This window comes from Alligator mississippiensis, chromosome 4 (assembly GCF_030867095.1).
Source record: "Alligator mississippiensis isolate rAllMis1 chromosome 4, rAllMis1, whole genome shotgun sequence".
NCBI classification, from domain to species: domain Eukaryota; kingdom Metazoa; phylum Chordata; order Crocodylia; family Alligatoridae; genus Alligator; species Alligator mississippiensis.
In genome coordinates this window covers 31959962-31974155 of record NC_081827.1, presented here as the reverse complement: position 1 = coordinate 31974155, position 14194 = coordinate 31959962, and positions in this window count along the sequence as shown.

Below are 14194 nucleotides of genomic sequence, written 5' to 3'. Positions count from 1 at the left end.
TTGAAGTGGTAGGACACTAACAGTGCCCTTATCCCCCTGCTTTAACTGTGGCAGGTTAGGATGTTGTTGGTGTCATTGGGCAATAAGCCTATTAGTTGTGTGATATGGTTGTGTGTGTATAGTTTTAAGAATAGGCTATACCAATACTTCTATAAGATGATTTAGCTAGAGATGATCCTTCCTTGAGCAGAAGGTTGGACTAGTAGATTTCCTGAGGTCCCTTCCAGATCTACTTTTCTATGATTCTATGTTCAGATATAACAATTAACTCAGATCAGAAATCAACTTATGCTCCATGCAACTGGCAAATTGCACCATTCAAGGAACCTGAATTACCACAATACAGGACCTGAAAATATTGTAAGCATTTTTTCAGGGATTATAAAAAGTGATTTAAAAAATGAACTCACATACAAGATTTTAACCATAATACCCTACTTATATTCATTAATAGCCAGACATAGCATCTTTCCAGATACTATGTTAAATGTAATCTACTATTATATACCACTACAAAATTGTTCTTTCACATTTTTTTACACCCTTCTGCTGGACACATGCCTAGGTACAGAGATTCTGAAAGCCTGAGGTGGATTCACACTAACTTTTGTGGCTTTTTCCAAGTACCCTAGATTAGTTCAGGAGTGAACAGAACCCTCATTCACACTGGGGTGAGGCAGAGAGGTGGCCTGCACTGACCGAGGCCAGCAGGCTATTGGCACTCACATCAGGCTGCTGGAGAATTCCAAACCCAGCTGAGCAGCTGGCCACCCCTAATTGAGCAGCAAGACCCCAGCTACACCCCCTGCCACCTGTCAGAGGGGGATGGGTGGGGAAAAATGGAGGTCCCAGCCACCTGACCCTCCCCAGCTATGCTTGCTCCAGTCTGGGGGAGCCAGGGCTGGGCCTGCACACTGTCCATCATACCATGGGGGGAAGAGGAGCAGAGGAGAGGAGCAGAGATGGGAAGGAGAGGAACAGAGTCCCCCCTGCCACATGCCTCTCTTCCCACCTCCCACTAGCTTGCTGGCTCAGGGATGAGGGGGTGCCTGGCCAATTCCACAGAGTGGGGGGAGCTGCCCCTCCCTCCCCTCCACCTCCACTTCCCAATGCAGCATACAGGCTCTAAGCCATGGCTCTTTGCTGTGGTTTTCTGCCAGTCCAGGAACTGGGGGCTGGGAGGGGTGGGGGAACCAAGTCCTTCCCTACACCTCCCCACACCCAGCTGCACAAGCAGAAGACAGGCATTTCTGGCTCTTGGCCATGACAGGTCAGGGACAGGGCTGGCCCAATGCCAGGGGTGGTACCAGCCTCTTCCTAGTGGAAGGACTGAGGTGATATAGACAGAAAATTGGGGGAGCTATGCAGACAAAGGCAGGACACAGGCCTTGTGGGCCAGGCTGGACTGGGAGTGCTGCACCCCTGTGGGCAAGAGCAGAGTGGGCTCAGCTGCATGGAGTGAGTGGTGGTATGCTGCGGGGAAGGCGGGGAGGTTGGAAGGGGTGGCTCTGGGAGGAGTGGCTACAGGGGCACTAAGGTGAATTTTGAAGTGGCTAATGCCCCTCTCCCCAGCTTCCCCCTAGTGCCACCCCTGCCCGATGCTCACCCAGAGCAGATAAGCACTGGCTGAGGCTAACATGCCACCCTGTGAGGATTGCCTGGGACCTCCTGAGAACATCAAACTAAGGTGATTCACTATGGAATCTGGGACAGAAGTTCAATATACTGCTCTAGCCTAAACCAATTAAGTCTAATACTATATCCATCCAGATCCATCTTAATTGGGTTCTGCTATTTTGAAACCAATCTATGTGTGATGAACTTCTGTTTTGTTACAGGTTCAGACCAGTTTCCAATCACTTATACCAGTTTATATGCAATGTCTGTACCTATCTGTGAACTATAATATATATTTTATACCATAGTATGAGTCATCATAATCCTTTGCCCCTCTCCTCCATAATCATTCTCTCTGTATAGTTTCTATCACTCGCACAGACACTATTATAGAAATTTTGGAATTCATATGCATAGAAAAATCCTTATAGTGAAATATGTGACAGAATGGATCCATTCACCCAGCTACATTTAGAATTTGTTCCTGGTCAGAACTGTACCATATTTCCTAATGAAGTTTGTAATACTGGTGATCAAAATTAAGTAACTCAGTTATGGTTGCTATAGAGAAATCCAGCACCCGCAGATATTTTCCATAAGGCAGTGGTTATTTTTGAATCTTAAAAGCAACACATAGTATGTAAAATCCATTACAATTGGAGGCATCTGTTACTACTGCAACATATGTTGCACTAGGGCTACTCGAAGAAATATTATGTATAAGTATCCTAACATTCACTGATTAATAGCAATATATTATGACTGCTTTCTCACCATCCTCCAACACAGACTTTAATTAGTAGTTAATACAATTTTATTATAAGTGCTGTTGCATTAGAGTTATTTAGGCAACACTTTGTCACAGAACTATTTCCTGGACTGCCATGTTATATGAGATTATTACTATTTGACAGGTATACTATGCATGGATAGCCCGTGTAAAATCTTGCAAACGTATTCACTACTAAGAAAACATAGAATAAAACACATTTCAAATTTAAATAGAACCCACCTGTCTCCTGAAACAATTTATGCAATATGCGACCTGAAATTTTGACAAAATACTAAACATATTGTATTTGCTCACAACGCTGAACTGCCGGTGTTTGGAACAATGAGAGATATTTTAAAGCAAATACATATAAATTTATTATGGAACATATGAAAATGGAACAGTGAACAATCAGATTTGCACCTGCATTATTCATGCAGCTTGCAGAAGCAGAAGCACCAAGTGAAGAAACCAAGAGGAATGATATGGCAGTTTATAGCTGTCTGTGGCAGCCAGCAACGTTCAATCTGAAAGGGACCTTCAGAGCTACACAAAGCTTTTATCTACTCCTCATGTTTCTGACTGTCACCCTTTTGATTGGGAGAGCAAAAGGCTGGGGCAGCAAATGACACCCAGAGAAAAGCAAAATATTCCTCCCCCATTACAGAAGCATCTCCAACAGATGGCTTAAACTAGGGAGAGTAAATGACTGGTGGCCCTTCTGTGCAGCCACCTAACAATTTCTCATGGTCTCATCACTGATCTCTCATTATATAAGAACACAAAAGCAATAAGGGTTCCTTTGGTAAATTAAAGAATAGGGGGGATAAGAGAATCTACAACCAAGGGAAAAGAAGATAAAGTTCAGGGAAAAAATCAGGCTACATGAGCACAAAATGTAGCAGCTCAGAGAAGTAAGGGAAAGAAAAAAATGAAAAGGAATGAGTAATGGTAAATAAGGAAATAACACAAAAAGAGTGTGAAGTGAGAAAAAGTGAGTATGGTATGTAACTTGGAAGAGAAAGATAATTGGCAATGAAATAGGGAAAGAAGGGAATAGAAAGAGAAGCGAGAAGGAGAGAGCAGAAGAGAGAATTATGAATAAAATAAGAAGGAGAGAAGGAGAAAAGGAGACAGGTGGAAGGGCAAGAGAAAGAGAGACACAAAAGGAAGGAGAGAGAATGTGAGGGAAGGAAAACAGGGTTAAAAAATGTAAAGTGAATGAAACTGACTGTGCATCAGGACAGGGGAACAGGGTAAAATATGGCCTGGAAAGTAAAGCTCACAAAAAAATACATAGACTGCATGTTGGGAGGAGAAAAGACAACCAGAGACAAAGAACTAGGCTGAGGACAGCAAAAACAAAAAAAAAAAAAAAAAGGACAAAATATGAGAGCTATACCATACTATGGCACAAGAAGATATGGTGGAGTTTCAGAAAGTGACACTTCACATAGGAACCAAGAGGGTCTTAATCATAAATGGCTGAGAATGGTGTAGTATAATTCAGTGTGTATTACCCATTCCAATTTTTTAGAATATGAGGAGTCTAACAGGAGCAAGCAGAATATACAGCAAAACTGCAATAGGGTAGAACAGCATATATGTCAAGCTTCAATGGAACATGACTAAAGTAGAAGTAAAATGATAGAAGCCATTGATCTTAGCCAAAAGGCCAAGAACCGATTGAATTTTATTAGTAGATGTTAAGAATCATGAACCAAAAAGATGACAAAGCCAGAAGGGAAATACAGAGCAAGGGACATAAGAGAGACATAAGAGTGATGGGGGAATGCAACTAGGTTACAGAAAATAAAATGTTAGCCAACTAAACCCAGGGAAGGGGAAGGAGGAGGGGTTGCAATGCTGAGAGAAGGAAGATAGATGCAAACAAACCCATACAATGGTTTGCACCGGTGGAGGGGGTAGTTTGAAGAAAGTTTCTCAGTCTATAGTGTCTTATCATGGAGGTCCTCTTCAGGTGCAGTGGAGTGGTCCATCATTGAAGATTCCTCTCAGAGTCCATCAGGTGCAAAGTGGGGTTCAGACAGTCCCCTTTGGATCCAGTCCAGTGGCGGTCGGTCTGGCAGGGTCGGTGTACAGGTGGTGGCCTGTGATGTGCTCGACGTAGATGTCACAGGACCAACAGATAGTGTTGGACACCGTGAAGCAGCACAGCAGCTTGATGGAGTGACAAGAGATGCAGCAGGCACACCGGACACTCTCGCTGCAGGGGGCCCAGGCTCCGAACGTTCTTACGATGAGCACGTTGACCATCACATCATAGCCACGGCCCCTCAGGATGTTGGCCAGGGGGGCATACTTTTCCCACTTGCAAGCCTGGGCATCAGTGAAGGTTTGGCACCAGTTCTTGAAGGGGTTGGTGACATCCATGATCACTATCTTCTTGGCTTCCTCGTTCATGATGACGATGTCGGGGCACATCTGGCTCTCACAACCCGGGATGATGTGGTTCACAGACATCTCCCCTGCTGCAGCCGGGATGGCGCTCACCAAGTGGTCCTTGATAGCATTGTGGCAGAGATGCCAGGCTGTGGCATGTGGCCTTCAACTGCACATCACATGGGGGAGGGTCTCTGCCACACCCCTGGCACCTCTTGTCCTGGTGGCGAAAATGGATGGCCCCATTCAGAGGCAGGCAGTTTGGACGGGCACAGTGGAGGAAGTGCCAGTTTGCAAAGCGCGTGAAGCTCCCTCTGGGCACAAAGTGGTTGCTGGAATCCCACTACTACATCTACTTAAAGTCTTGAGTGAAGTAGCAGGCTTATAGTATGTGCTATTTTACTTGCTATATTCATGCTGTTATACCACTACAGTGTTATTGCTTTCAAGCTGCTTTATGATGAGTGGCATATTTTTACATTTCCCACTCTAAGTGCTCAAGTTTTATTAATAGCACATTGAAGGGGAAAGCAAAAAAAAAAAAAAGCCCCATTAAATTATTAGAAATCAACTTTTAACAGCTTTAAAGGATGCCTTCCTATTTCTGACCACTTCTTGCTATTTTAACTGAAGGCTGAGATTCTCACACTCTGTATGACTGAGTGGACAACATCTAACCATAGAGCTTGCTTCCTGAATTGATTCTTCCTCACAACAGTATTTGTGCAAAAGAGTTCACCTTCCATAGAAACCTGCATAATATCCCTGTAGCTGTGATAGCAGTTGATTATATGAAGAGGTAATATTGAGAGAGTATTTATGCATTTTTAGCAGCCTTTAGGATATTTTATCCTTTGTGCCAAAAAAAAAAAAAAAAGGATCAATTTCATTCTACTTGTACTCTTCACTTCCTCTCCCTCCATTCTTTGATCTCTTTCCCTCTTGTCACTCCCTTACCTGCTTCTCTGTTGCTTGAACATCCATCTCTACTGAGGCCATACCTCCGCTGAGGCCATACTTCCTGGTGAGTTTCTTTCTTCTATCTAGTAGACATATTGTCCAGTTGCTTCATTCCTGAGCGATTAATTCCTGTTCATGATGGTAAGTACACCAGTCATTGAGGGAAGCACTTGTTTTCTCCTCAAGAATCCACCATTTCTAAGGACCTGGATAAACTATACATTTACATCTGTTTAACCTACTTAATTTTGGAACACTAGTGTAAGTTATACTGGGATCCAGAGCAAGCAGTCCAGCATGTATAGCTGCTCTTAATAGGTCCCATTACAATTCCCCACAATGGCACTAATAACCCTTTTGCCTTGGATAACTGAGGACACATGACCTTTACACTAGCATAGTTAGACCCTTGAGATTACCAAGAATAATTCTATATAAGATTCAAGTAAATTACAGCAGAACACGGTTGTATGTCATAAAATCACTGAAAATTAGGGTTAGAAGGGACCTCAGCTGAACATCTAGTCCAACTCACTGCTCAAAGCATGACCATCCCCAACTAGATCATTCCAGCCGGGGCTTTATCGAGCTGGGCCTTAAAAACCTTCAAGGATGGAGATTTCAACACCTCTCTACCTAACCTTTTCCAGTGCTTCACCACCCATCCCAGTGAGAAAATGTTTCCTAATATCCAACCTAACCCTGCATTTTTGCAACATGAGACTATTGTTCCGTGTTCTGTCATCTGCCACCACTGGAAACAGTGTAGCTCCATATTCTTTGAAACCATCCTTCAGGTAATTGAAATCTGCTATCAAATCCCTCCTCAGTCTTCTGTTTTGCAGACTAAATGAACCAGTTCCTTCAGCCTTTCCTCATAAGTCATGTGCCCCAGCCCCTGAACCATTTTCGGTGATCTCCGCTGTACACTCCATCTTTTCCACATATTTTCTATAGTGGGATCCCCAAAACTGGACACAGTATTCCAGATGTGGCCTCACCAGTGCTGAATAGAGGGAAACAGTTACTTCCCCCAGTCTGCTGGCAATGTTCCTACCAATGCAGCCCAGTATGCTGTTAACCTTCTTGGCAACAAGGACACACTTCTGACTCATATCCATCTTATTGTCCACTGCAGTCCCCAGGCCCTTTCCTGAAGAGCTGCTGCTTAGCCAGTCAGTCCCCAGGCTGTAGTCGTGCATAGGATTCTTCTATCCTAAGTGCAGGACTTTGCACATGTCCTTGTTGAACCTCATAAGATTTCTTCTGGCCCAATCCTCCAGTTTGCCTAGGTCACTCTGAATCCTAGCCCTATCCTCCAGTGCATCTACTACACCCCCTGCTTGGTGTCATCCACAAATGTGCTGAGGGTGCACTCTATCCCATCTTCCAGATCACTAATGAAGACAATGAACAAAACCAGCCCCAGGACTGACCCTTGGGCACTCCACTTGATACCAGCTGCCAGCTAGACATTGAGCCATTGATTATTATCTGTTAAGCCTGACAATCCAGCCATCTTTCTATAAACCTTATAGTCCATTCATTGAACCCATACTTCCTCAGCTTGCTTGCCAGAATGCTGTGGGAGACAGTATCAAAAGCCTTGGTAAAGTCAAAGTATATTAATTCCACTGCTTTTCCTGCATCCACAGAGCCAATCATCTCATCATAGAAGGCAATCAGTTTGGTCAGGTATAACTTGCCCTAGGTAAATCCATGCTGGCTGCTCCTAAGTACCTTCTTCTCCTCCAAGTGCTTAGAAATAGATTCTTTGAGGACCTGCTTCATTTTTCTGGGTAGTAAAGTGAGGCTGACTGGTTTGTAATTCCCTGGATCCTCCTTCTTCCCTTTTCTAAATATGGGCATTATATTTGCCCTTTTCCAGTTACCTGGGACCTCCCCCACTCTTCACTAGTTTTCAAACATAATGGCCAGCAGCTCTGCAGTCACATCAGTCAACTCCCTCAGCACCCTCAGAGGAGCATTTCATCTGGTCCCATGGAATTTCACATGTCCAGCTTTTCTAAATAGTCCTTAACTTGTACTTTCACCACTGAGGGATGCTTACCTTCTCTCCAAATTGTGATGCCTGGCGTAGTAGTTTCAGATTCCTGCTAGTACTTGTGTAAAGCTGATTATTCTGGTGTAAATGGGTTGGGTGTCCAATCCCTAAGAGACAGTGAACAATTATCAGGGGTCAATTATCTAAACCTTGGCACCTGAGCCTGCCATGTATAACTGGAAGCATCCACATTACAAAGCCTCATGCAAGGCATATCCGTGTGGCTGCATTCAAAGCAATGCTACAGTTTCCTATGCTAAGTGCTAGGATTTTGAGGACCATACTCCAGCATTCTTTGTGCCCCACTCCTTTGTGTTGCCCTAGGAAATAGTACATAGTTTGTTGTGGAAGGAAGTATGTCTCATGAAGGAAGTGCTTAGCAGCTGCAGAATAATGGAATAATATACATTTAGCAGGCTAATGGCAAGATAGGTCTGTCTACAAAACCCATAGGATGCCAGTACATTCATGTACCCTGCAAGAACATTTATAGAAAAAGTTTGAGTATCTTCACCAAGATTGTGCTGTAAGCTCTGCAAGTTTACAAGTTTGCAAGCTTGATAGAAGCATCCAGAAAATTCACCTCTCATCTCTGTGGCTTCATCCAAGGGAGTCCCTCGATGGATGGCTGTTTCCACAATACTGGTGATATAATGGGATATTTTTTGTGTGTCAATGATATTTGTGAAGGTGTTGCCATTTTTGCTGTTTCCAACAAAAGCAAAATCTTCTTAGACCCTTCTCTAGGAATATACTAGTTGTGTTTTAAAAAAAATAAAATGTGTCCCATTTGAAAATTACATAGCAAGGGCAATTTATTTAAAAGCAAGCAAACAAATAGAAAACACAAAGTTTTGAGGACCTAGGAGTTGAAAAAAAAGAGAAGCAGGAATACTTTATCTTTCATGTGTATTTTGTGTGTCTGCACCACAAGTATTACTCAGACAACATCCATTTCACTGGGGCCTTATCAAATTTCACAAGTCTAGCAAGGCTGGTGCTGCTCAGTACCTGGGTAAGAGATTTCAAAAGAAGCCCAGGGGAGCTAAAGCCTGCAGGAAGTGTTGCTAATGAGCAGGAGGTGGCACTTTCCCATCAATGTCAATACTGTGCATGCTATTAAAAGGATTGTGTTGCTACCTTTGGGATGAAACATTCAACCTAGGTCAGGACAACTGTGGCCACTAAAGATTCCAGAGTCCTGTTTGTAAGAGGGTACAGGTTGCATTCCAATTTAGGGAGCTAAGTTCTAGCTACCTAAATTCCCCTGCTGTTCAAAGTTTAAAAATAATGGAGGAAATAATTCCTTGATATAGTCCAGGGTTTGTGGTATCATCTACCATCATGTCACTAATCTTCACTTCACTAATCCATACACTACCACCTGCAAAAAGACTGACCATATTCCCACTACTCAAAGTTTATACATGGCATATGATCATGAGTTAACATATTATGAAGACTTAATTTTTACTAAACATTTACCAAAGTTTTACAATAATCAGGTTTATAAAGCTCCACACAAGAATTATTTCCTCCCTCACATTTCACAACACTATCACCTCTCTGGATAGCCTCATAATTGAAAACTTCTTGGGGCAGGAATTACCTTTTAATATTATGCAATCTACAGCAACAAACATACTGGCAACACTTAATAAGGCATAACTACATCAGAAATAATGACCACTGATCTACCATTGTCAATATAAAATAAATAAAGCCTTTGTGGCTCAACTTCCCTTAGCTTTTCCATTATTTATGCTAATTTGCAAATTCTCACATGCTAATTTACAAAATACTAATTCACCATGGTCCTCCCTATCACTAATGCAAATTAACAAGGTTCTACTGTAATGTAGATGTTATTATCATTTCTTAATCTCACACAATTCCCAAGTTAAACAGGATATATAATTTTACACAAGAGTTTGCAAGATGTAACATAAAATATGAACAAAAAAACAATGATTTAGATGTGTGGGAGTGTCAAGAATGACACATACCTCATCCTTTTATAGTCTAACAAAGTTTGGATTAAAAAAAAGGAAAAATCTTAGTGATAAGGTAGGAATGAGTGTTCTATTTTAGAGGCAATATGTTCATCCATAGCTGTATCCTGTGAGAACTATTAACAAACCACTGAGCCACTGAAGTGCAAACTATACAGTTACATGTCTCACACAGTAAATTAAGTTGTGGCAATGGAAGAAGCCTAGATGAATGCTTCTTTATAAGTTTTAATACACCAAAGCTGGGTTTTTTGTTTTATGCCATGTGATCTCTCTAATCTTAATTCAAGTGAGTCATAATCTCAATTTTACCCATTCATGATAGACTATTATGTAGTTAATAAATATCAATGTGATTAGTAATTCTGATTATAGTTAAAAATAGAATTGCTATTTATAATAGAAATATATTTTAAAAACTTCTAAGACTGGCATGCAAGATGTGAATAATTCATTCCCCCTTTTTTGTGAAACCTTGTACTTATGTCCAATCATTGTCATATTAAAATGGGCTATTGCTCAAGCAAAAATATTTCAGCTGTAAATCCTCACGTAATTTCACACGTGGTTATACTTTTACAGATAAGTTAAGGTTTTCATGGCATTTGTAAGGTGCAGAAAGCTTCTTCACAATTTAATAACAAAGGCTGAATGTATTTCATGTGTGAGAAAAAAAATCACACATTCTAGCTTTCAATGACACCTGGTTGTCAATTGCCATATTTTCTAAAATATGAAAAAAATAGTTCTTTTTTATAAAGTCCACTTCTTCATCTACTAGGAGTGAGTAGAGAAAAATACTGACGTGCACTGACCCCCTGAAAAATACTTCCAACAAGCACAGGATGCAGTTGTGGGCCCTTCCACTTTGCACATTGTATTTCATGCAGAGACAGATGAGTGAGTGATGATGGAATCAAGGAGGGGCAAGAGAGTTGACTTTATGGCAGTCAAGTATAATCTCAGGTAGAGGCAAGACATAAGGCATAATATAAAGATTACCTTCTCTCAGATGATGAGAAACCCAGTAGAAGAAGAACTTCTGCATAAAATGACCAACTCTGAGGAGCCAAATGCCAGGGCACTCTGCAGATCCAGAGCCCACTACAGACTTCCAGAAACAGAAGTAGCTTATCCTGAATTGGAGGTACTATAAGTCATTCACCTACCTGCAGAAACAAGGGGCAGCAGTTTCCAAATGCTTCGGGCCAACATATAATTAAAGGATGTGTCTTTTCTTTGACATTCCATCTTGTGTATGAGTGTAGCTATACTTTTACCCTGCATTGGTTTTTAATGGAGTGTAAGGAACTTCATGGTAAAACCAGAGGACTGGATCTTTCCTGTTGCACAAAAAAGAGCTCTAAGCACTGTCCCAATCTGACAGTCTATCCAACCTACTGGCAGAGTTGGAATGTTCTAGGTACTGATAACTAAATCAGAGTTGTGCCCCAAGTTGTGCCACTGGTGTGTGTGGGACCAGAGGCAGCCTGTGAAAGTCCTACAATAACAAATGAGATAAGGCAAAGTGGCAAACTGTGGTTCTCCCCCCTCACCTGCACTCTCACCTGTACCTGTACCAGTCTCTCTGCTTATCTGCTGCCCCACAGCGTGCCTTCCCTCCAGCCCTGCACACAGCACTCTAACATGTCCCATCTCATCCCCTACCTCTCCATTCCAGCCCACATACTACCTCCATGGTGGTTCAACCCCAGTGAATATTCCTAAAGCCAGGCTGCCTTGCATGTACTACCTTTAAGCTTTGGAAGCGGCTCAGCAGTGTTTGCACAGGGCTGAACCTGAGCCAATCGGCTCCTACTCTTAATAGGGTTAATTAGCCTGCCCCACTGTGACATAATGAGGCAGTTCTCTTGCTTCCTATGCTAAGGTTAGCATAGCTGGAGCAAACTACCAAACCAAGAACTTCTGGTGGGATGATCAGATGGCCTTCAGCTGACCTACCATTGACACCTCTACATTCAAACACTGATCTACCAGATTCAGCAGTGATCTGAGACTCAGGAGGTCTGGATATTATTCACATCTGTGACACTAGCTGGTTAGTGTACCCTAGGCAAACAGTGGCAAATCATAGACAGACGTAATGTGCCCAAATAACACTGTTGACCTAACTCAAGTTCTGCTGTAGTGGTCTTTAGCATGAGCAGTGGGTAGTTGCAAGGATGCAAGCACAATGTGCATGTTGGGGGATAGATAGCAAAGGTTCAGCCAGGTGTTGAGCCGTGCACTTGGGGCTGTGACAGGGACTGGGGAGGGAGGAGGGAGGAGATGAAAAGGCTTATCTCAAATTCTAGGCATGAATCCAGGGCCTGCAGAGATTTTCCATATTTCTATGGAATGTAGGTATTGCATCTGTGGTAGGGAGGTGGCTGAGGTGTTAAGTGGGCAATTAACCAGGGTAACGCACTGCCTAACTGAGATGGGATCACAATGCAACGATGGTTAAAGATGGCACAGTGACCATTAAAGATGCCTGTGATGTTACCACTTAGGTTTGAGGGTCTTATTTTAGCCCTTATTTCTCAGATTACCCATGTTGGAACTCCGGCAGTATACTCCAACTCTTTCCTGCCACGTCTTGATTACTTTTGATGTTATCAGTTGGGAGGTGTTACTTCCACAGTAGAATGTTGGCAATCTACATAGATTTTTATCTGTTATAAAATGGCCTCTCCAGTGTCTTTCTCAGACTACACCCAAAATTTAGGTCATCTATTGGATCAGAGTCTTATTTGAGTTGAACAAGTCTCTTTATTATTTTTATTTATTTTTCTTTTTACATATATAACCAGCTCACAATCAGACAGATTGCTGTAATTTTACACTGTTTCATATAACATTTAATCTTCCCTTTGGAACTATTTTGTTGCACCTAGTCTTAAGTCATACAGTTTACGATAAAGGTAACTGAACTGTTCAGACATGAACAGGAAATATTCTCCTTTTTGTATCTGTCTTTTTTCTTTTATTATTATTCCCTCCATCTCCAGTTGAGATCTTGTCTTACAAAGTCTCTTGGGACCCTCCCACTTCTTTTTTTTAAGGGTGAAGGGATAGCCATCACTCAGGCTCTCTCTCTCCTCAAACACCCCTATATCAAGATCAGTCCCACTAAATGTCCAAACAAACAAACAAAAAAGAAGAAACAATAAACTCAGCTTTCGCTGTGATCTGAATAGCAACCACGGTTCCATCCTTCTTGCCACTTTGGCCGATGGGCCTTTCCCTTGTGTAGCACTCTCTCTCTCTCTCTTTTTTTTTTTTTTTTTTGAGAATGAACTTGCTTCACCAATACCTTGTGGCTTACTTGGGTCTAGTCAAGGTTTCTCTGCTTGGGACCAGCTCCAGGGGCTCTCCAGTCCCTGCATCCCTCTCCAGCTTCTCCTCCTCAGAGCTGTTCCTCACTCCACATTCCCACTACGTGCCATGCTACCCCCCTGGGGGTTTTCAATCTTCAAGGAGCAGCAGCTCTGAAAACAGCATTCTGCCACTGTCCTTGAGTCCTCTCGCCACTTGAACTCTTTCCCTGAGGTAAGTATTGTATTTATTGCCAGTCCCTCTTCACAATGCCCCTGACCAAAACCAATGCCAGTGACTATTAAAGATGCCCCTCACCAAAACTAAAACCAATATGAGGAAGGGAGGGGGCAAAAAGATAGGAAAGGAAGAATACTTTTGCTGCCTATGGACAGCTCCTCTGTGCTCAGCTTTTTCAAACACCACATAATTCTAACAATAAGCAGAACTTCTATTAAACAGAACAACATGAAAAGGGTAAACTAGGAAATAAATGTGACAAAGCAAACAAATGCAATGTTAGAAAAAATCAATTAATTTTAAAAAAAGTTTTATTAAACCCATTACTCCCCCATGAATGCAAGCATGCTGCAGACCCTGTATGGCCACAACATGCACATCCAGCATGTCCTCGGGTAATGGCAACTACAGATGAAGGATTCTCCAGACTAGGGACCTAGGGGTCACTAAACCGTCCCACTTGTGGATTAAATTGTTGTGTGAAACAAGGTACTCAGGATGCCCTCTTCTGTCTGCAGGTTCAAGGCAGATCCAAGGTGAATGACAGACTTGTTCCTCAGCCCTTCCCAAATCCATGAACAGCTGCCATGAGCATTAAGCAATGGCCATTTAGTGTTCTTTGGCCTCTATGTGCCCCCCGGAAAGCCACATAGCTATTCATAACAACTCCTTGATCCTCTGCCTGATCATAGACAAGCAATAACAACAGTACACTATCTTCCTCCCATCATTGTCCGGTCACCATAACTCAGGAGTGGCTTTACTCTGCTATAGAAGCTACCATGTCCATCTTTGTGCAGGAATGAG